This window comes from Pinus tabuliformis, chromosome 1_1 (genome assembly GCF_031772625.1).
Source record: "Pinus tabuliformis cultivar Carrire ecotype Pingquan chromosome 1_1, CPIR1, whole genome shotgun sequence".
Lineage (NCBI taxonomy): Eukaryota > Viridiplantae > Streptophyta > Pinopsida > Pinales > Pinaceae > Pinus > Pinus tabuliformis.
Window position 1 is genome coordinate 376,948,789 of NC_142297.1, and position 23,809 is coordinate 376,972,597.

Below are 23,809 nucleotides of genomic sequence, written 5' to 3' on the forward strand. Positions count from 1 at the left end.
CATGTTTGTTGTGATCAACCATTCAAGTTTTCCCTTGCTTCTATACAAAATTAAGCATTCCATACAACTCTCAAAGTAAATTTGATACATATAAAAATTAATTTTGTATTTACATGTTCGATTTGTGTTAAAGTGTTTCCTCTTTAAAGGTCACAGGATTCGATCCAATGGAAATTAAGGTATGTACACATCCATAGATTAAATAGTTAAAGCATTGAATGGAGGGCATCCCTTGTCTCACAAACAAGGGGGTCTCATATGTCAACTTGGAAGCTACCTGCATTATAACTTAATATTAAATAATATTCTTATTTTTTCAATTAATATGAATGCTTCTAATATTTAATATATTGTTAAGGAGATTACCCCTTGACTAATTAGTGAAGTATTTAATATTGGATGAGAGAGTTGTAAGGCTGAAATTTTGGCTACCACAGGTTAAGTTTGGTGTTTGTATTATGTCAATGCAAAATTAGATTTCACACCTCTCCAGGAATCAATCAAAATCATTTACACATACCAATCAAAGGCATTCAATAGATGGTTAAAGAAGTGGTTGGGAGGAGTTCACTATCATATCCATCCAAGGGTTTCCAAACTAGAGAAACAAGGGCATGTGTTTGATTTATGGGCTAACGTTTGAAAGATTGCTATGAGGAGAGGAGTTGGTGGGAGTCCTTATTATGAAAAGGCCCTGCACCTCTTCATTTATTTCTTAAGGTAGGCTTGAAATAAGTGATTATAGATATATGATACATATAATATGAAAACCACTCACAACACAACAATATTGAACATTTGCATGAGACATAACTTAATTTATTTTCAATATATTTTTGCTTTAAAAAAGGCAAGATATGCTACCATGATGTAATACAATGATTCACCAATATTGGGCACCAAACAAATGACTTGGACCACAGATGTTATGTACAATGACAATCATCCACTATAAGCTATGATTATTAGCCACTCTGACACCCCTCATTTATGGTCACTCATTGAACATGCTCATGAAATTTGAGATCATTGGACATGGTTAACATGCTTTGGTTAACACAATCTGGTATGGTGTGAGGGTGTTGCCTACAATGCAAGCTTTTTAACACCCTTTACAACAACATTGCTTCACAAAAGGAATTTTACATTGATTCATAATTTTGCCTTTGTATATGAGAAAGAAACTAAATGTTACTTCTCCCTTATCCAAGATAATGCTCTTGATTACAAATTGAACAATGTATCATGATATTGCCTTTCTCTCTTTGTGTGAACTTGCTCAATTACCATCTAGATACCTTGTGAGACAAATCTCAATGTATGCGTTTTATTTGGTATTGTGTCAATTATTCAATTTTTATGTCCTAATATTGTGTTAGTGGCCTTCCAATGCATGGTCAGTCTTGAGCTAAAATTTTGACATGGAAAATCCCAATTTTACAATTTCGGAAATCAAAGGCACAATGTTGGGACAATGTGTATACATCTTGGTGGACAATGGGGCAAAAAAAAATTTTATTGATGCACATTTGGTGGAGTGTAGAGGCATTCATAGATTGATATATATCCTGAACAATGTGGGTGAGAGAGGATTCCCATGCTTCACCTCTGTTGTCTTCTTGATTGTTGGTTCGATATGTTGAGGATATGTTTGATGGTTTGATATTGAAGTCAAAATCCTTCCTTGACCCTTTATCCAAAGAGGTGTCTCCTAAAGTATCTCCAATAATATCCTATGAAGAGTCATAACATTTAACCTGGAATTATGGCCCACCATGATCATCTAATAATTAATTGAAATAGCACTAAACCCTAATTTCGGGATTGGGTGAATCATACGGTGGGACCACGCTAATGGGATCCCTAAATAAATGACTTGAAAACCCCTTGATTTTCTACCTTGATGTCATTCAACTCCAAAATTTCTTGTTGGATACACTAGTCCTAGAAATCATGACAAGGAAGATGAGAGGGAGTTGACAAGGACATTGGGTTGTCCTAGAGCATCATAAAGTGCATCCACATGGATGAACATGGAACGAGAATTAAGGTCATAAAGTATACTAGTGTCTTAGACAAATAGGGTGCATCAAAATATTTTTGGAGTGTCCCAAAGGACAATATACAATTCTTATCTCCTCTAAAATACAATATACATTTATTGTGGTGATCGTAACCACAACATTCTGAGAACTAGTGGTATAGTGTTTGGTCATGAATGAATATGTGGAAAGGAAATCTAAAGCTTTTGTCTCACTGGCATAAAATAGTTCATGGGGCCGAATCAAAATTTCAAGGGACATGTCAAGGATCTCTGTTAAAATGGGGTTAGTAGCCAAAGAATACCTTTCAAATAATTTAATGAGAGTAGGGAATATTTACAGGAGGCCAACTGAAGAAACCATAAGCAAGAAAAGGGGGAAAGTATCTAACAAATATGGTTAGAGTAGGCATCAAGATCCCCATCCTTGAATGAAATGGTTATTTACACAGGGCTCACGAGACAATATAGGATGGAGGGTAGATTGGCATGGTCAGAAAATGAGAGAAGGGTTTTATCTACAAAAGGAATATGGGATGGAGGTTATGTCTAAGTTTAGGGAGGCCTTTAGCTTTTTTGACAAGGACAGAGGTGGATGTATCACAACAAAGGAGCTTGGGACAATAATGCATTCTTTGGGTCAAATCCCCAATGTATATTGGAAGTGGTCCAAATGTTTTATATTCAATAATCTAGTGCAAAATACAATAAACCACAAAAGAGTAGTTCTAATCTTCCTGTAAATGGAACATATGAAATACAACATTCCAAATTGATTTTACTCTGGAGAATCAAAGAAATAGATGATTATGGTCGTCCATCACCTCCATACAGAGTAAACAACAACTAGGCCCACTCTATCCTCTATGACAAAAATTGTCCCATGCCAAGATGGAGCTGGAAAGATACATTTACTGATATTCTTAGGCAGAGCGAAAATATGAAGCCAATAAACAGAGATGCTCTGAAAGACTGCTCAAATTAGAGTCAACTTGCCTCCTAGGGAGAGCCTCTTATGTGCCCATGATAAAAGTATACAGTGGATTTTCTCTATAATTTAGCTCCAATCCTCAATTCCATAACAATTAGGTTGGAGAATAAATCTAAGATATTTAAAATCTGCATCTAATGCAATGGAGATAACTCCAAAAATATGATAAATCTCCAGTACCAACGCATCATCTGCGTAAGAATAAATCATATGAGATTTAATACTATTCATAAGGAGTCCAAAGACCAATCCAAAGAGGTCAATCTACCAAATAGTACACATCATCGACAAAAATGAAAGGAGTAACTGTGACTTGTCTACCTACACACATGTAGCCAAAATTACATTTAATCCATCTACCTCCACACCAGCAACCAAAATTACCACCCTTGTCAATTTTGTGACTAATTCTTTGAAAATCCAATCTTTTATCCTCAACGTCTTCTTCTTGCAAAAGTTGTCATAGATATTTTGAAGTAGGCATATTGTCTACTAAGGAATATTCTGTAATTTTCCTCCACCATCCTTGTAGAAATTATGGTGTAGAGTTGCAACTACTCATGAAGTTTTAATCAAAATCATAAGACACAAGCCTACTCTACTACTCTCTGGAAGTTAATTCACAATTTAGAACCAAAATTTCATACATGCAATAAGAAATAACACACATGCACACAAAATTTTTCCTAAGGAAAACAATATGCTAAAAACCCCAATGTCTGTTTGCACTAATATGATCAATAGAAATGTATTGCAATTTATTTTCTCAACTGAGCACAACCTACAAGTGAATAACCTATCTCTCTACTCACTGAGAAGCTCTAAGCTAGACTTAGTAAATTTCTACCTCTGCTTGAGCCCATATTTCCTTGCACAATTCCTTGAGAAATTAGGCCCCTATTATTTAGGAATTTTTACAAAATGGATTGCGAAATTCCCAAGGTTGATCATCTGATTGTATGCAACACCTGTACACTCAAGGCTAGTCTATAGTTGATGTTACACTGCCTTGGAATCTCCACCATAGTTGGGGAACTCGAATTCTCCATGCATTAGCTATTTTGGGTTGATTGATTAGTTAACTGGATGATCATTGAGTTTGACTGAAGTCCCACTACACAATTGGCCTTCCACTAGTTCCTCAAGCAGTTGGAACTAGTTTAACTGAAAATAACTTGAGATAACTAACTTTGATTGCTACAAATTAACAATCATACATGCTTAACTGAACTATAACTCCTCCAACTCGAATTTACTGTGTAAACTAGGTGACACAAGCCATGTCACACAAGTTAACTACATCCAAGCTGTCTGTTGATGTGGAAATTCATTTTTTCTCAATTTAATCAAGGAAAAATCAAATTGAGAATTTCTTGCTACATTTTTTAAGACTCCCTCTCTGCAAGAAAGGGATTATCAACCACCCCTATCCTGCACCTAAGGAATTTTAACTTCTCTCTTGACAAAAATTTTGTCAAAATGTTAACATGTTACTCCTCTATCAGAATGGAGTGTAGCAACATCATCTGCCTCTAGACACAATCTCGTAAATGGTGATATTGGATATCTATATGCTTGGATTGATCATGAAATATAATATTCTCAGAGAGATTGATGCAACTCTGATTATCACAATTGGATCCATCATCTGACCAAATAGTCCAACAAGTATCTTTCTCATCCATATCACCTCACATGTTTCTTGACTTGCAGCCATGTATTATGCTTTTGTCTAGCTGAGCACCATAGATCTTTGCTTCCTGTCGTACCAAGAAACAACTACAAACCCAACACTAAAAATTACACTTGATGTACTCTTTCGTTCTAATGGACTTTGTGCCCAACCTGCATCTGTGAAGCCACACAACTTCACTCCCTCTGCTCGTCTATACCATAGCCCAAACTGGGTAGTGCCTGTGAGGTACTGTAAAACATGCTTAGTTGCCTTCCAAAATAGTTTGGTTGACCTAACCATAGCATGTCTTAGCTCATTGACTGCACATCACATATCTGGTCATGTGTTCACAAGATACATGAGTGGACCCACTAGCTGTCGATAAATGGTAGCATCCACTTCACCTGAAGTGGCATCCTCCTTCCTCTAGTTGTTCGTTAGAGGTGTTTCCATGGGTTTACAACTCTCCATGCCAAATCTCTATAGTATCTCATTTTAATACTTGCCTTGAGAGATAAATAATTACCCATCACCTTGTCATACTTCCAACCTAAGAAAATAGTGCATGAGACCCATGTCCTTCATTTAAAATTCCCTTGCAAGGTCCTCCTTGCAAGACATGATCAATGTCTCATCAGTAGTTAAAATAAAATTATCAACATATAAGACAATAATAAGAAATTTACCTTCTACCCATACGTGATGAGGTTTACATCTGGTTCACTTATGGTGAAGCGCAAACTGATGAGATAATTATTGATCTTGGTGTACCAAGGATGAGGTGCTTGCTTGAGATCATACAGTGCTCACTTAAGTTTGCACACATGAGACTCTTGATCAAATGTCTCAAAACCTTTTTGTTACTCTATGTACACCTCCTCCTTAATAACCCCATTTAGAAATGTTGTTTTTACACCCATCTAGTGGATATTCCAACCCATTTGTGTAGCGATACGAAGAAATGATCTAATGGATGAGTATCTTACTACAAGAGAAAATGTCTCCTTATAGTCAATTCCCTTAACTTGAGAGTACCCCTTGGCCACAAATCTGGCCTTATACTTCCCTATTCTTTCATTTGTTGCCTGCTTCACCTTGAAGATCCATCTCAAACTCACTATTGATTTATATGTTGTTCATGGGATCTTTTCCCAAACACGATTCTTTGTAATGGATTCATATTCCTCCACCATTGCATCAACCCATATAGGTTTCTCTATTTCTTACTCGAAATAGGATGGATCAATCTCTATTAGCTCAGTCATAAGAGCCATGTCGCCAGTGTACCTCTTGGGTGACCTTCTTTGCTTATGCAAATTTGAGGGATATCCCACATTCTCCCTCGCATCCTGCACAAGTCTATCAACTTCCTTAGTTCCTTTTTGTCCTTCTTTGTAGCTTTTTCTTTAGTGAATGTCTCCACTCTTTGCTCCACAATTTGTGGTTGCTCTACAACTTCTTGAGGTTCCTCTTTTTGAGCTAAAATATCATATTTTCGTGGCATCTAAAGCTCCCTCTCAAGAGAGCACAACATAGATTTCTCCTCATCAAAATTTACATCGCTTCACATAACTATCGTTATGAGTGACAACAAGTACACATGTTAGTTGTGGGGAGTTTTTGTGTAACCCACAAATACCCCAAATTTTGTTGTTGACTAAAGCTTCTTCCTTGATTCTTTGGAGACATGGCAGTAAATAGAGGCTCCAAAAATCTTGAAGTGTGACACATTTGACTTTCTTCCTGAGAAAGCCTCCTCCGGTGTAATATCATGCCAAGAATCCAATGAGAACTTCAGTTCTGCAAACAAACTGTTGTATTGCATGCCTCAACCCACAAATGTAGAGGTAGGCCTTGGTCATGCAACATCACCCTTGTTTCTCCCAAAATGGTATGGATATTTCTCTCAACCACCCCAGTCTAATGTGGGTTGTGTGGTGTTGTCAACTATCGTCGAACACCTTCTTTTGCGCATAAATTTTTAAATTCATTCAACACGTACTCACCTCCATTATTGCTCTAGAGAGCCTTCACCTTCTTGTTGGTTTCTTTCTCAAAGAGTGCCTTGAATTCTATGAACTTGGAGAATGTCCCATCTTTCTTCCGCATGAAGAGATCCAACACTTATGTCAGGCAGCATAGGCTATAAAGAAAGGTCCACAGACATCAAATTGGATCCTTTCTTGGACTGCATGTGCTTTGTTTTCCCGATCATGAAATTCGGATTTTATGCACTTCGCCAAGGTACATCCTTTGCATACATCATGCTGCTCAGGTGGGCCTTTAGGGAGGCTACTGGATATTTGTTGTATACTATTCGAGGTGCCATGATACAAATGGCCAAGGCTTATGTGCTAAACTTCACCTACATCATGGCCCTACACTTTCTCTTCTTGAGTTTTTAATGCAACACAATCTTGCACATCTAACTTATATAGATTCTTGACACAAACCTTGATCTTCTTCACCTGTCTTGTGGCTATGTGTCTCAGGAATGTTTTTCCTTTGTTTAAGATCACATCATAACCACGATCTTCCAAAACTACAACAGAGATGAGATTTTTCTTTAGGCCTACAACAAACATGACATCCTTGAGCTTGAGAGGGGAGCCTGACTCCCTCTGAAAGTTGACTGTACCAATATTGGTCATGTCATACCTTCCATCGTCCCCTAGCTTGATGTACATATGGAGATGCTTCTCCTCCAAGTCACTAAAAGGTCTCTACACCCTATCATGTGGAACAATGCACTCGAGCCATAGTACCACACGCTCCCCATCACTATGTTGGACATGCATGTGATAAGGGTAAAGTCAAGGTCAAACTATGAATCCAAGGCTTCACCCACTACTCCTCCTAAGGTCTTCTCACTTGCCTCTTTCTGTGGGCACTTCGTGGCATAGTGCTCGTATTCGTGACAATGGAAGGATTTAATTTTTGACAAATCTTTCTTCTTTCTCCCTTGGTTGGATTCTGGTTTGGTTTGAGATTTCTTCCCCTTTTCCCTTCTTTCCCTTTCCAACCAATGCAAATTTTTCTTCATCCTTGCCCTTGGATGAGGTCCCATCTCTAGTATTCTGCCTTATTTCCTCTTGTACCAAATCATACCATAAGTGTTCCCAATTCGGTAGTTTCTCCCTCCCGTTCACTTAATCTTGATAGGTATGCCAACTCTTGGGAAGGCCCAGAAGGGATATTCTTACCAAGTCATCCTTTGAAAGAGTAACACCAACTCCTGCAAGCTCATCATGAACTTGTGTGAACCTCCTTAGATATTGCAGGGTAAAGTCATTCTTCTACATCTTGATATTTCAAAGTTTATCCTTGAGCACCAACTTTTTGTGGTCACTACTATTCTAGAACAGATTTGTGAGTGCCTACCACATTCCATAATGATTTTCTTTCCCGTGGAAATTTCTGACAATATGGTATCGTACTCCCTCCAATATTATTATCCGCACCTTGGCTACAAATTTCTTTGACTGAACAAGGTTTTGGGCATCGTATTCTGCTGGTTTTGTAACATCTCTCTTGATGTATTCTAGCAATCCATTGTCATCGAATACCTCCTCCATGCGATCCTTGCAGTCAATGAAATTAGAGTTTCCTTCCAAGGAATACTCTAGCCTTAGCCTATTGAAGGTCATATTTTTAGTTCCTAAGAGATCTTACTACACTGAACTGCAAATTCAAACCTCCTGAGAAACAAATTCAAAATTCATGCCCTAATGTGAATCCTGCTATGATACGATGTAGAAATTATGGTGTAGATTTGCAACTCATCATGAAGTTTTTTCAAAATCATAAGACACAGACCTACTCTACTACTCTACGAAAGTTAATTCACAATTTAGAACAAAAAATTTAGACATGCAATAAGAAATAAAATACATGCACACAATATTTTTCATGGGGAAAGCAATCTTCTAATAACTCCAATGCCTTCTTGCATCAATCTTATGAATATAGATGTATTACAATTGATTTACTCAATTGTGCACAACCCGTAAGTGAATAACCTATCCCTCTGCTCACTAAGAAGCTCAAACCCAAACTTTGTCAATTTCTACCTCTGCTTGAGCCCCTATTTCCTTGTGCAATTCCTTGAGAAATTAGGCCCCTATTATTTAGGTTTTTTCCAAAATGGATTGCACAATTCCTAAGGTTGATCATGTGACTGCATGCAACACCTATATGCTCAAGACTAGTCTACAACTAATATTAAACTGCCTTGGAATCTCCACCATAGCTGGGGAACTCAAATTGTTTGCATGCACTAGCAATTTTGGGATGATTGATCACTTAACTAGATGATCATTGCATTTGACTGAAGTCTCACTACACAACTAGCCTTCCACTAGTTCCTCCAATAGTTAGACCTAGTTTAACTGAAAACAACTTGAGATAACTAACTTTGACTACTACAAATTAGAAATCACACATGCTTAACTAAACTCTAACTCCTCCAACTCAAATTGATTGAGTAAAATGGGTGACACAAACCATGTCATACAAGCTAATTGCATCCAAGTTGTCTGCTGATGTGGAAATTCAAATTTTCTCAATTTAATCAAGGCAAAATCAAATTGAGAATTTCTTGCCACATTTTTCAACAATCCTTCAAGTGAATCTAATCCATGTTGCCAATCTAGGACAATAATTTGCTAATAACAAAAACCAATGTATATAAGTAGTGTTAAATGTAAATAAAATAGTAAAAAAACACATATTAAAACACAATTGATGGAAATCCCGAAAAGTACTCCAACTATGTTACCACCCATTAACATTCTTCTAAAGTTCCTCCATCGCTCCTTTCACGAAGCACACCTCTGTTTTCGGCCTCCATCGCCCAAAATCCAATTAGTTGTTTTCAAAATCCATCACTCTACTTCCCGAAGAAACCATCAATAGCATAAAGACGAACCCCTAATCCTTTACCTTTTTTACTAGCGCATCATATTGAAAATTTTAAGACAAAAGATTTATTTTGTCTTAAAATTCCCCTCCATGTAGTAGTCTAGAATGCAATGACATACTTTAGGAAATTGGTTCACTAAATTATTGCCTAAGGTAAAAGAAGGTTTTAATATGTAAAAACCTATCCTACATGGTGCATTTTGATCAACCTAGTAATACATGACTAGGTGATCATTTTTTGGGTGATAACAGATTGTTTCCCAACATAAGAGTTTGAGGAGCACATCGTATGACAGAAATATGTTGTAGCTTCACTTTTGCAAAACACTGAAGGGAAGTCATAGGGAGAGAGAGAGATCACTCAAGTAATAGGAAGGAGTGAAGTTGGAGGGGGTGAAACCTACCTGTGAGATAAAAGTTTCCTTTATTGATGAGTACAAGATCTCAATAAGGTGGGGGAGATATACCCATACCTATGAGATAACCGAGTACAAATGATAATGGTGTGCCTAACAATCTAGGTCTGAGGTACATAGTACATGATACATGATATGCTGGCATCAATGGGGAAAAAAATGATACAATGAGATAATGATCCCCATATACATAATTTCCTCGAATACAGTGGCCAGGATTGATACAATTAAGTATGTTGATTTGAGGACATGAGGCATAATTCCCGCACGTTGCTGTGGTGAAGGGGGCAGGGAGAGAACACAACCCAAGAAGCTGTGATGAATAGGAGAGGTATTTAAATATCTCAATGGACCATTTTAAATAGAGGTTCATGTTGTGAGTTATGCAATCGGCAGAAACAAAGCCATTCAAATAAAAATAAATTCTTCTAAGGCTAGATCATAACTTTCTGACATCTAGGTATGTGAGGGGCCACCTATAGGGACATCCCCTCATGTGGTCTAGAACATCTCACACACACCTCAGAAAATCTAGGAAAATATGCTAGATCACTAAACCACCAAGAGTATGTTTCTTGATGGTGCGATAATGAGTTGAATTTGAGCATGCGAGAAACAACCAAGTAAAAGGGAAATAATGATTCACTTGGCTTGATTAGAGGCACCATGAAAGGACTAAATATGAAACCAAGGTACACCATCCCCTAGACTACTCTCCTAGAATAAATGTGTTGATGTTAACAAAAGTGGGCCCACAAGAGTTTAGGAAATTATGAATCCTCAACAAAGGCACCAAGATCATAGTATTATGGCTAATAACGACTAACACCGGGATGATAATTGGAAGATATGGGGACTTGTGGAGTTATGATTTACCTTGTCAGAGCATAACATGCAAGGTTGACCTCGTAGTGACTGACACAATTCCATAAGGGATGGTCAATTACTCAGATGGGATGAATGCAAAACATAGATGGATAATATATTGTAACATGACTCAATGGGACTTTGAACAGACTCCATAGATGTAGGGGTGACTCATCTCTAATGCTTTGAAGAAAGGTGACTATATGATGCTTCCACATGGGAAAGGCCCGCAATGCACCATAATAGAATGAGTAAATAGTGATTACTCGTGATAGAACTCGACTCATAATTCTAAAAGTTCAAAGGAAAAGTGGTACAAGAGTACATGTGACTCATACTAAGAGATTTGATTTAATGCACCAAAGCGAGACCTCATGGGAAAAATGGCTTTGTGGTGAAGTTTCAAATTACGAGAAACATGGAGGCCCATTGTAGAGATCGGTGAGAGAATTCCAACAGTGCTAACGGTTTGTCAAACCGAGCTATCATTTACTCCTAATGGCAAAAAAAATCTAGATTTTTTCCTAAAAAAGGGCTTCTTGCCACCAATTCCAATTCATTTGTACATTGATTTGTTGGAGAATTTAGAGAAGAGTAAGAGGTACTAAATCTTGGTGAGCTCGTAGCAGAGTCATTGGATTTCAAATCTATGACTTAGTAGGTGGCCTTACTTGTCTAGAAATGGCCTTAATGCCTCTTGGAAGGATGGTTTCTCATGAAGAATTAAGGAAAGAAGGTTGTCCATTTAATTTATGAAAAAGAGACATTATGTATGGAAAAGATACAAGTGAAAAGATGTTTATTTTTAGAATAGACAATATCTCCTATCTCTCTCTCATCCCAATCCCAAAATCAATAAGGAATATCATTTAAATTTAATGCCCCGAGCTACATTTTTAAGACATAGTTAGGATTCTTAAGAAAATTACCCAAAAGGTAACACAATTCTTGTTATTGTTAGACCTATGCATTAGGGATTTCTCTAACATCCACTTTAACAAGAATCTTTCCATGTGCTCAATATTCTCAATAAAAATAACATACTTTGTGGTGTTGATGAGTAATTTCTATTAAGTTTCTGCTTTTATGGATCTTGGGGAATTCCTAAACATAAACTTCTTAGACTAAATAAGAAGCGATCGATTTGTAATATTCTTTTTTTTGTGGATATGGTTAAAGTGGACGGAATCTACCCATGGTATTTACCGTGGTAGTTGCCCATGGCATTGACCCATGGTATTTGCCTTCGTTTTTCGAGTGAAAACAATAAAATAAAGTCTCTAGAGATTCAATGAAGCATATAAAAGGGGATAGGAGCCTAACAATGTAATCATCGAGAGTTATTTATCTATTTTTCTTTTGTTGAGAGCTTGTCAAGGCAAGTTCTAGTTGATCCCAAGGACGAAAACCCCATGGGAGTAATTTCTCTGGTGGATCCATCGAGGATCTAAGATTGTGCTTCAACATCTTTAATTTCTCTGTTGATGGGAAGCCATACATGCCAAGGCACGAGCTTTAGTAGTGCTTCTGTGGGCATGTAATTTTGTTTATATTTATTTACATAAATAAGATGTTGCATTCTCAGATCTTTATTGTGTTCGGTGTTTTTACTGCAAGAATTTTATTAGAACACCTACAATGTACCAGAACTGATTAAAATTTTGATGATTGGGAAATTACAGTGGTATCAAAGCTGTGCATCCCACCAGCCTGAGGGTTTTATTGGAAAATTCTAAATTATTTGCAGGGTTATTTGGAGGTTTCATGCAGGGAACTTTGGTGGAATTTATGCTCACCCTAGCCAACATTTCCATCTTCAATGGTATTTCGTATCATCCTAGTTGGTTCTATTTTTCGGTTGATTGGAAGGAGAATTTTCTGCATTATTTTGAGAGTTATTATTTTATTGCAAACAAAAGAGAAAACATTACTTTGCCAAATTTTTAGATTAGACCTGGGTCTGCTTTACCATATTTATCCATTCAAGTTTACGGGGTCGAGATCGAACCCCTATCAGATTTGAGGGTCTCTTTTCAATTGTATTGCAAGGCTGTGAGATTTGTTGTAGGAAGTACTACCATCTTGACTATAATTTGATTACAAGTCTATAGAAATCCAACAGAAGAGTTCATCTCCTTCTAGTGGGTCAAACACCAAGGGTTCAAAGGCTAAATTCTGAGCACAAGTATCATATCAGATTATATCCGTTTCATTTCAAGATCAATGGTATGAATATATTTTTGTAATCTATATTGGAAAGAGGCTGGATCATTTAAATCTAAGGAGGAGACCCTGCCTTTCAATGCCATTTTTAACTTGCTCATAGATCTAAAGTGTCTCCTTGAAATAATTGTGGATTGATTTCATTGGAGGTAAAAGAGGTCAAATTGCAAAGGTTGGAAGGTCGAGTTTCTAAACTTGATCCCAAGGAAGAATATAAATTGTTTAATCAAGCTCATCCTAGGATTGAGGTTGAACCCATAGCCAAATTTGGAGATTGATCACTTGGAGGCCACATTTCTTTTCCAAAGACTGAGGGTTTCAAGGGTCCTTGCTCCACACATTTTCCAAAATTCTTTCTCTTGTACTCTTTTCTTATCAAAGATGTACAAAAAGAACCCACTTAAGACTGTGGATGACAAACAGTATCAATAATATTATAAATGGCTGCTAAAAATTGTAGATCTACAACAAATGATAGAAACAAAACCTGTGAAAGTACTAATCTATTCCACAATCATAGTTAAACAACAAAAAGAAACATTAATAACTCAAATAATCCAATGGAAACTATATATACAAAGAATAGATTTTATTATAACACTGCTAAGGGAACAAATAAATTTTACATGTCCCACTCTATGGGATGGGTTCTTGGCTATCCTCAATGGGAACTCAAATGGCAGAGAAATGGAGTGCATCAATGAAAATAATCATAGTTACAGTAGTGAGTGCAACAATGAAAATAGTCAAAAGTGAATAATGAATGGAAAACCCTTCTATTTATAACAAAATATTGAGTTATCCTCAAATAATGAGCAATAATAAAATATTATTAACCCCATTCTTGGAATAACCACTTGGAATATTTTATTGTATTTGGTTAGGAGGGAAAAAATATTTAAACTTTTATTTAGAAATAATAAATAAATAAATGATTTATTTATCATCTCAACAAATTGGTTAAGGAATAATAAAGAAATAATGATTTATTTAATTATTCCCAAGGGATTTTTCAAATTTGACAAGGAATAATAATTAATTATTCTTAGAGAAAAATAAGATAATTAATAATTTATCTGTTGATTTTTCATAATTGGGGCAAATATGAAAAGGAATAATAACTGAACAATGGTTTATTAAGTATTCCTAGAAGAAAATCAAATAAATAGTGATTTATTTGATTATTCTGCATGAGTTTAATAATAAATTAGTTAACAAAGATGGTTTATTAAGTAATTTTTCACAGTGAAAGAAATTTTACTATTGTAAAATTTGCTTTACATGGTGTAGTTCGATCCATCTAGTAAATTAGGCTAGATGATCAATATTTTGGTGATAACACATTTCCCCCCAATGTACGAGTGTTAGGAGGAAAACATATGACCTAAATGTGTTGTAAAGACACAATCACTACACAACAAAGTGGAGAGAGAGAGAGAGAGAGAGAGAGAGAGAGAGAGAGACCAATACAACTGAAGCAGGAGGATAGGGATAGAGGGGGCAAGACCAATGCAAGTCACCTTTTATGTTGTGGTACTGGACCTCAATGAGGTGGGGGAAGCATACATATACCCGCCAAGATAACTTAGTACAAAAATAATGGTGTGCTGAGAAACATCAAACTATGCAATGAAGTACATGCTGAATGGTACATGACATGTTGGCATAACTGAGTCAGAAAATAATACAATGTGTCCCATATATATAATGCACCTAGAAAAATATGAGCCAGGATTGAATATAATATGAACTGATTACATGAGATATAATGGCCCTTCCCTCAAAAAATGGGTTGGAGGGAGGGTAGAACAACCGAAGAAGCCCTATTGAACAAGGAAGGGATCTGCAAAACTAAATGGATCATCTGAAGGAGATGTGCATGCTATGAACACTATGATTGGTAGGAACCGAACCCATTATATTTGCAGAACTGCATCTAAGGTTGTAGCATAATAGGAATGCATTCGAGCATGTGGGGGGCTACTTGAAGGGCCACCCCCTCATGAGGTCTCAAACATCTCATGCACACCTAGGAACCACTGGTACAATCTGCTGCATCACTGGACCATCGAGTGTATGGATCACGAACATGAAACAACCAAGTCAAAGGGCAATAATGAGTCCCTCTACTCGATCCAAAGTACCGAACAAGAATGGAAGCTGGAACCAAGATACACTGCCCTCTAGGTCATTCTTATGGAATAAATGAGCTGATGTCGATAGAATAGGGCCCACGATAGGTGAGGCAATGAGGATCCTCAACTAAGGTATGAGGGAAAATAGTAATGTGACTGATGGACTGACACCAGGTATAATGGAAAATGAGGGATTGAGGGACAAATAGACGACTTCCCTTGTCAGAGCATAAAGTGCATGGTTGACCTGGCAGCAACTGACTCAACTCCGGATGGGATGCGGATAGTATGACTGGAGGCCAAAATGGGCAAGACGGGATGAACGGTATCAAAATATGGATGGAATATTGTGATATGATATAATGGGATACGAAATAGACTCCATGGATGCAAGGGTGACTCATCGTGGATGCTCTGAACAAGGGTGACTCGATGACGCTGCCACACAGAATAGGCCCGGTGGGGACCATGAAAAAATGAGTAAATGATGGTTACATATGACAAAAGTTGACACGTGAGATGACAAGTTCCAAGGGAAGGCCGTCCCCAAATTACAAGCGTTGCATATGAAGAAATCCGATTTTTAGAGGCGACAAAGTGACCCTCCTGGAAAAATGGCTTCCCAGTGAAGTTTCAAATCATCCAAAACTGAGAAAGACTCATTATAGTACTTGATGAGAGATTTCCAATGATGTTGATGGTTCGTCAAGCTGAGCTACTATTTGGTCAAAGCAGGCGATAGAAAAATTGTGGATTTTTCTATGAAAGGACATTTTCCCTCCAATTGAAATTCATTTTTTAAGTGAGTTGTGGTAAATTTGGAGACAAGGAAAAAACCCTTAATCTTGTGGAGATCATAGTGGACAAACCAGCCATCAAAGTCAGGATCTGCGACTTTCAAGTAAGTGGCCTTACTCATCTCTTCAATTTCAGTTATTTATTTCATGATTTTTGGCTCCTGGCAACTCCCTGCGAGACCCTTGCTCCTCTTCAAATTCTAATCACACTTTTTGTGCCTAGAAGTGCAATTTGGATCACAGGAAATAGGTGAAAACCTGCGAGCTCACACTTTTTGGGCATAAAACTGTGATTTGGGGCTAAAAAGAGGGGTGGTTTGCTTGCTTGGTGGGGGTTGTAGGTTGATTAGTGTAGACCAGTGTTTTCTTCTCTCAATTGACAAGACATGTGGTGTTTTGCAGGCATGGTAGAGCTAAAAATCAACTAGTGTGAGTGAGACTTGGATACCCTCTGATCTTAGACTCATTGATGAGGGGCATTGGTTCGAGGCACATTGGCTTGCTCTAGGGTTCTCAAGTTAGTAGAGAACCCATTGATGAGGGCAGCAAAGCCCTCGCTATTGGGAATTGTGAGCTATTGGGATCCAGACCATGAGGTATTTGTCGTGTGGTGGCACAATATTGAGCTCACATTACAAGATATTTATTTCTTCACGCACTCCCTCCCCTCAGAGTGGTGGGGGATATCCATATGGTGTTTCCTTGTGGGAGGAACATTACAAAGTTTGTGGAGCACCATTGTCCACATGATGTGCATGTGAAGGGCATGACTATCCTGATTGGTGATTTAGACCAGCTAGAGACATAGGTTGTTTCCACAGCTGTGCTATGGGTCTTGGGTAGCCATGTGTTCCACCACATCACTAGTGGGTAGATGATGTTGGTTGAGAGTGTTTTGGCTATGAACTACTATGGGTTGGCCGAGAGGATGCTATTGTCAGTGAAACGATAGTTAAGTCTATGCAGGTGAGCCATGACTATGTTTTTGCTACAGTACTGTGCACATTCATCTTTGAGAAGATACCCACCATCCTTCCTCATGTATAGATCCGATATGGGGGCCCACATGAGCCTAAGATCTACCATTGCGAGCAGCTACTGCGAAGAGGAGGACGGGGAGTCAGATGGGTGTTCCATTTTTTCACATTGGGATTAGATACCCCTCTAGATTGATGATTATCCTTATAGCTGTCATTGGTCATGCGGACACAGCTGACCTTCCTACTAAGACATTCTAATGAGCTTTCTAAGATACTTACAACCTGGTTGGTGTTGTGCCAATCAAGGGTTTTCCTCTACTTTGACAAAGCTCAGTAGAATCAAGTGAAGACAATCTCTCCTCACAAAGGCTCTAATGGAAGACGTAGCATTTACCCCTCCAGGCTCAATGCCTTTATTTATAGTGCTGTATTATTCAGGTCCACCATCAATGGGATCATCGGGTGGGATAGCATTGATGGGATAAGTTCAATCTTTGAGTTTGAGATGGATAACAGAGGCATGAGACTTGCCATGACTGTTGATTTGAGCCATACTAACTGTAAGTAGTCAAGGTGACAGTGTAACAATAGCATGATGAACTATCAGGGAGATCCTAACTTGCCACTTTCACTCAAGCAAGCATGGGGACCAAACAGTAATTGTTAAGTTGCTATTTTTATGGTGCATTTCACATTTTTATCACATGTATATTGTACTGAGTCTAAAATATGTGGTATGCAGACATAGCATCGCTTCAACTGACAAGAAATGTAGGATGAGCCACAATTCCTGTGGCTACAAATTGGGGAACATCGTCATCTTGTCAGGGTCCAGAGGATAGTGTGCTACTTGTTTATCTACACCGTAGATGTGGGGTACTCTTGACCAGAGTTTTTGAGTGCAGATGGCATGAGCTAGATGATTGATACATATATGAGTGTAATGGCCTTCCCTTAGAGTGGCAAGGTATCATGCGGCGCATGGCGATGGTTGGTCATGCAGTACGTGATCTACGTGCAGGTGGGGTAGAGCCTTTGGTGCATGATCCTTCAGATAGTGACTAGATATGGGGACATGTGGGTCCCTTTGATTTTGATTTTTGTAACATGTTATGGGCATGTCAGATGTATTTAGAGCTATGGGCTCTGAACACTTATATGATACATAATATGATTATGCATTTTTATATGACGATGATGGTTTGCCATGTGTTTTGTTTATGGTTGTCTTCTGTGGTATACATGTGATAAATGCCAATCTAGAATGTTATTTGCAATGGTATCTACATAGTTATTTTGGGCTCTAGGAACTTGACTAAAAGTAATGGTTTCAAATTCACGTACCAACAACTTAACACGCAGATATTTTCTAAATATGACTTGGTTATGCACATGATACACACCATTCAATTGCATGACAAGTAGCAAGGAATATAAATGAACATGAAGATGAAGGATGCGATAAGAAATGGAATTGAGTAACAAACCTATCACTGCATCATATTCAGCCTGGTTATTGGTGGCAGATCCAATGCACATGTCATTCGAAAGGACTAATGTATGCAAGGGGGTAAAAATGGCCCAGGTTATCGAGGCTATATTCCTGGAGAAGTGACTTGCACCATCAACATGACTGATATATGGTGTGGATGATGGATCCATCTGAAAGGTGAAAAAGACGACAGATGAGATGATGCATCCTACCTAACTTCATGACAAAAATAAAGACATGAAAATCAAAGAAATAAGCTATGAGAAAATTTTCTTTAGGTAGATTGCATTGGGATTATTAGGAAGGAAATGGTCTTTATAATCCTCCAAAAAATATTTCTTAGGGGTAGACATAGCTTGCATGATGTCCTCATCAAAATGGAAGATGGGAGGACGAGAGGAATATTGACTACATCATGCGGCGCAGTACCTAGTGCATCAACCTGAGAAAGAAGGTTCACATACACATCATATGGAATGGTAGATGACAAGATAGTAGATGAAGGATCTATGTATGTTGAGACCTAGGATTTTGTCGAAAGAGGTTGAATAGAAGCGTGCTCAAAAACCTCAGAAAGGATTTCCTATGAGGAACTCAAGGATGACGACAGGTAAAGGATATGGCCTGTGGTGTCTATCATCTCGACATCTGGGGAAGGGATCATGATGGTGGGACCAGATTCCCCCTATTCTGGTTTACTATTGGTACAAAAATCCACAGGAAGAGGAGAAGGTGATCCATTATGAGTGGTCTCGTATTCGCGAAGTGCCTTAAGGAAATCACAAAATTTGTTGAGATGAGGGCAACAATGGGAGTAGTCACCATGATGATCACACAGGGCACAAGGGTGATTTTTGCATAATGTTATGAGTTTCTTGGGTGGACCTGGTAAGTTAACATGGACTTTAGGGATATTTGACTCAGGGAATGTTTCATGAACCAAAGGTTTGAGATGAGGAAGCTCAGGACAATTATTGGTCGTGTGCCCCACAACTTTACACAAAGCGCATGGAGGTGACGACTTTGGGGCCTTGGGGACTGGAGGAGGTTGGGGAGCCTTGTCCTTAGGTTCTTTCCTCTTAGCTTTTCCCCCCTGTCTAGATGCTTTCGCAATAGGAGTGGGTTTCTCTTGAGGTTGTGATGGAACTAAAGTAGTGGTAGGGGCCATAGGGACCAGTTGAACCAGGGTCAGAGCATGATAAGGTCTTAGCTGACCAGGAAGAATGCTTGCAGGGGGATCAATGTACCATATAGGGATCCCTAAAGTCATGTTAGGAAGGACCAATGAAGCCATGACAGGGACATAAAATATTGTGGGAGGGGGAAATAAGAAAGGTATCTGGCCTGCAAGGTAATGTCCTGGTGAAACAACTCCTGGATGGTTGAGACCTAGAGGAACAATTCTTGGGGGAAGATAGGAGAGGCACCCACAAATGGAGGAGGTCCTGGGGGGTGGATCTGGATGGCTCAGCTGGGATGGTAACTGCACGGTGCGGAGGAGCTCATTGTGGATCGAATGTACCAGACTGCTTGAGGACAACCTGTGACGCTGAAAGATTTAGGCTCTAAGATGAGAGGGGGAGGACCAGGGAAAGAACCCAACAATGAGGAATCTTTATAGACTCTCAGTGAAACACTAGTGAGAGGAGTTGAAGACTTCTTATCTAACACTGATGAGATAATGGACTCGAGGGACATCACGGATGCCGGCTCATAGTAAGTCAACTGATCTATGGTAATGATCTTCCCTTCATGGGGGAAGCACATCTTGCGGAAAACCATAGATGTGACAGCTGACATGGCATATGTGTAACTACGACCCAAGAGAATGTTGTAATCTAAAGGGGCATCAATAACCTCAATATCTACATGGACAGTCTTGCCCGCAAGGGTCACTGGATAGTTGCGGTACATGCTAAGAGGCTAGGAGGAGTGTCTATCCCAAGCATGCAAAGTGATGGTGGAGGGGGACAACTCAGGTGACTAAAGTTTTTTCCAAATGGTAGCAGACATCACACAGGTGGATGCACCATCATTAGTAATGCATCGGGAGATGATGACATTACGGACTTGGACTAGTACCTAGAAAGCAATGGAGCAAGGAAATGGGGGATGTTCTGATGTATCAACTGGGAAGACAATCAAACAATCATCAGAAGGATCTACTACACCAAAAGAAATTATTAGAGATTTCTTTTGAGTTTGGCATTGCTGGAGTACATCCACCATTGACATGGCAGCAGTTGATTGCACCAAGTTATCTACTATACTGTATGTATGGCCAACTCAGTTAGAAGTCGTGTTATAGCATAATGGTCCCTTTGGGATCTTGGGAATTGCCTCAACTTTAGGTGGAGGGATCTGTAATGGAACATTTGATGTTGTAAGAGGCTCAGTTGAAGCTTTGGCTTTGGACTCAGTGGTGAAAAAAGTTGATGGCTTATCATACTAACACGATCGAGTTTGCAAGTTGATGTTGGAGGGATTAACCTCATTAGAGCTCATCGTGAGGATCTGGTAGTCACCAGGACTAGAAGATTGGGGAAGGTCGGCTACTTGACTTGGGTGAGGTGAGAAGAAAAAAATCCTTATTGAGGGAAAGGATTTGTAAGCACTATCAGTTGAGATGGTGTAGGATTCTGAGGCAATTGTTGGCCTCTAGAAGCTACTTGAGCTTCCCACATTTGGCACATCTGGGGTAAGATAGGACACTCATGTGTATAATGGCCATGTACACCACAACATGCACAAGGCTTGTTCGTACGAATAGCCTTGTTTTTCTTGGGTTGGCTTCCCTGTTGCTGGTTGTTGGTGTTAGGCTGGTTCCCCTGGGATTCACTAGGTTGATTACCTTGATTACCCTGGTTACCCTTGTTACCATTGTTACCCTTCCCCTTATTATTTTTCTTCAAATTTTGGGGATTGGTTGCACTCTGTTGTGCAAACACCTGACCCTAAGGGGGCAGTAGCTGTGGGGGCTGAGGATGCATGGGAGGCTACGGTGTTAATGCTTGAGGGGCTGGAGTGCTCGACTGTTCATAAGGAGGAGCAATGGTTTGGTAGATAGGTTGGGGATAGGTTGGGGCCCTGAAAACATGTTGCTAGCAGGAGGGGCATAAGTGTTGGAGGAACTGGTGCCCCCTTGTGGATGGCCATAACTTTGTTGAGTATATGGGGAAGGATGTGAAAGGGTTCCAACGATACCATTGGCAACGTGAGATTCCCCTAGTGCATTGGAACCTCCAGGACAGGGAAGGTTTGGAATGACAGTATAGACAGAATCAGATTGCACATAAATCAGGTCATATCTTAGAGTGGTTTGGAGAGCTTCTTCCTTAGTCTGAGGAAAATGGGATGCGGCATCTTTTCCAATGGGTGCTAAAAGGCTCCTGAGAAACCAATCTAGATAGACACGGTCTTCAAAGTGTGGGGCACAACATGTGCTCCTCCTTCTATGCCACTCTTGAACATGGTCGGAAAGGCAAGTGGCAGAGGACTGACGAAATGAGGTCAATATCTTTTTACCTATGTTGTATTGGAGATGTAGTTAGAAATATGAGAGGAACAATTTAGCAAGCATCACGAAAATGGAATGAAATGTGGTAGATAGTCTACACACCATTTTGTAGTGTCTCTATGAGTGTGCATTGGAATAGCTGAAAACGAATAAAGTCATCGGTAATGGAGTTGGATGAACACCACATGTGGAAGGAGCGAACATGACCGGTAGGATCCTCTCCAAAATTACCCTTAAAATTTGGGATATTTGAGGGAAGCTTTGTCGGCATAGCATGCCAACCAACATCGTGGTGTATTGGGTCATTGATCAACTGGCTAAAATCAAGGAGACTTAAGCCAGCCATAAAAAGGAGTATTGGAGTTTTCTAAATGGTTCATGAGATTGCTCCTCTAGATGTGACCAGTAGGGTAGAACTATAGCCAACACCAGGTTGGGTTCCTACACCAGCTGTGGGTCCAGACATGGTGACAATATGTGCTAAAGGAGACTTGAAATCAGATGAACCAGGAGAAGAGTGGTATGGGGACTTAGAGGGCTATGAACTTTGACCCAATGGGGAGGAGTAATATGCCTGAGTGGAAAATGGGGATGAAGCTATAAGAGTCTCTGTGACAAATGCCTTGGTGGCACAATGGTGGTAAGACACATGTGACATGAAAATGGTGAAGGGAGATCAACAATATCACTTTGTCTCGATGAGGGGAGATAAATTTATTATGTTCAATATTGGCTTGGGGGTGTAAACCAAACACCCTTTGCTTAAGGTGTGCTTGTGTGTGCAAGTGTATTTATTGATTAAGCCCAAATCGTGTTTGTAAAAAAGAAAAAAGATTGTTGAAAATAAACTAAAATTAACAATAGTAAATGAACAACAAAACCATTAACTAAACCCCACCCAAACTGAATTTGCAAACACTGTGCTGGTTGGTGGTGAAATCGACTGAAAACACACTAAAAATTTCAAGGGATCTAAGTGTCAGTGTGACTGGGATGAAATGACACTAGGCTACTAGAAAGTGGTGCAGCAACAACAAAAAACTAGAGAGGAAGATCGCTACAAAAAGATAGGGAGATGGGTGTAAATCCTAGGGCAACCGATGGGACCCTAAGGCCAATGACCAAACAAGGTTTAATATGAAACCATGGATGGAAACAACCTATCTTTGGAGATCTGAAAGAAAATGGTACAGATCTAGAAAATATGGCTGAAAGTGCTGGAGAAACTCAAACTTCTTACTCAGCTAAATTCCTCCTATAAAGGTGGAAGTGTACTAGAAGCCCTAAGGGGATAAATTCCACTTTGATGAGTAAATCAGAGTAGATCAAGGCCTAAGCAGGATGAGACAGAGGTCAAACAACCCAACACACAACTCTCGACAAAACCCAAAAATAGATCTGATAAAAACCTAGAAACCCTAAAATCGCAGGTACTAACCTATTTTTAGGGGGGATCATAGTTTTTGGGGTGAAATATGCACTCTAGACTCAAGATCACACTTTTTGGGCTAAAAAGTGTGATTTTTGATCCTTGATTCCCGGTCGGAAAATCTGAGAAAAAACTACCGTCTCTATCGCAGCTCGTTCCTGTGACCTGCGGAAAAGACCAGAAAACTTGCAAAAGTTAGAAATTTGACATATCTAGGGTTAGAAAGCTAGTAAATAACATTAAGAGTCTGAACAAATAAGAAACCCTAACCTGAAAACTGAAGGTCACCCAAGTTTCTGGATCTGAAGTAAAAAACCAATGGAGTT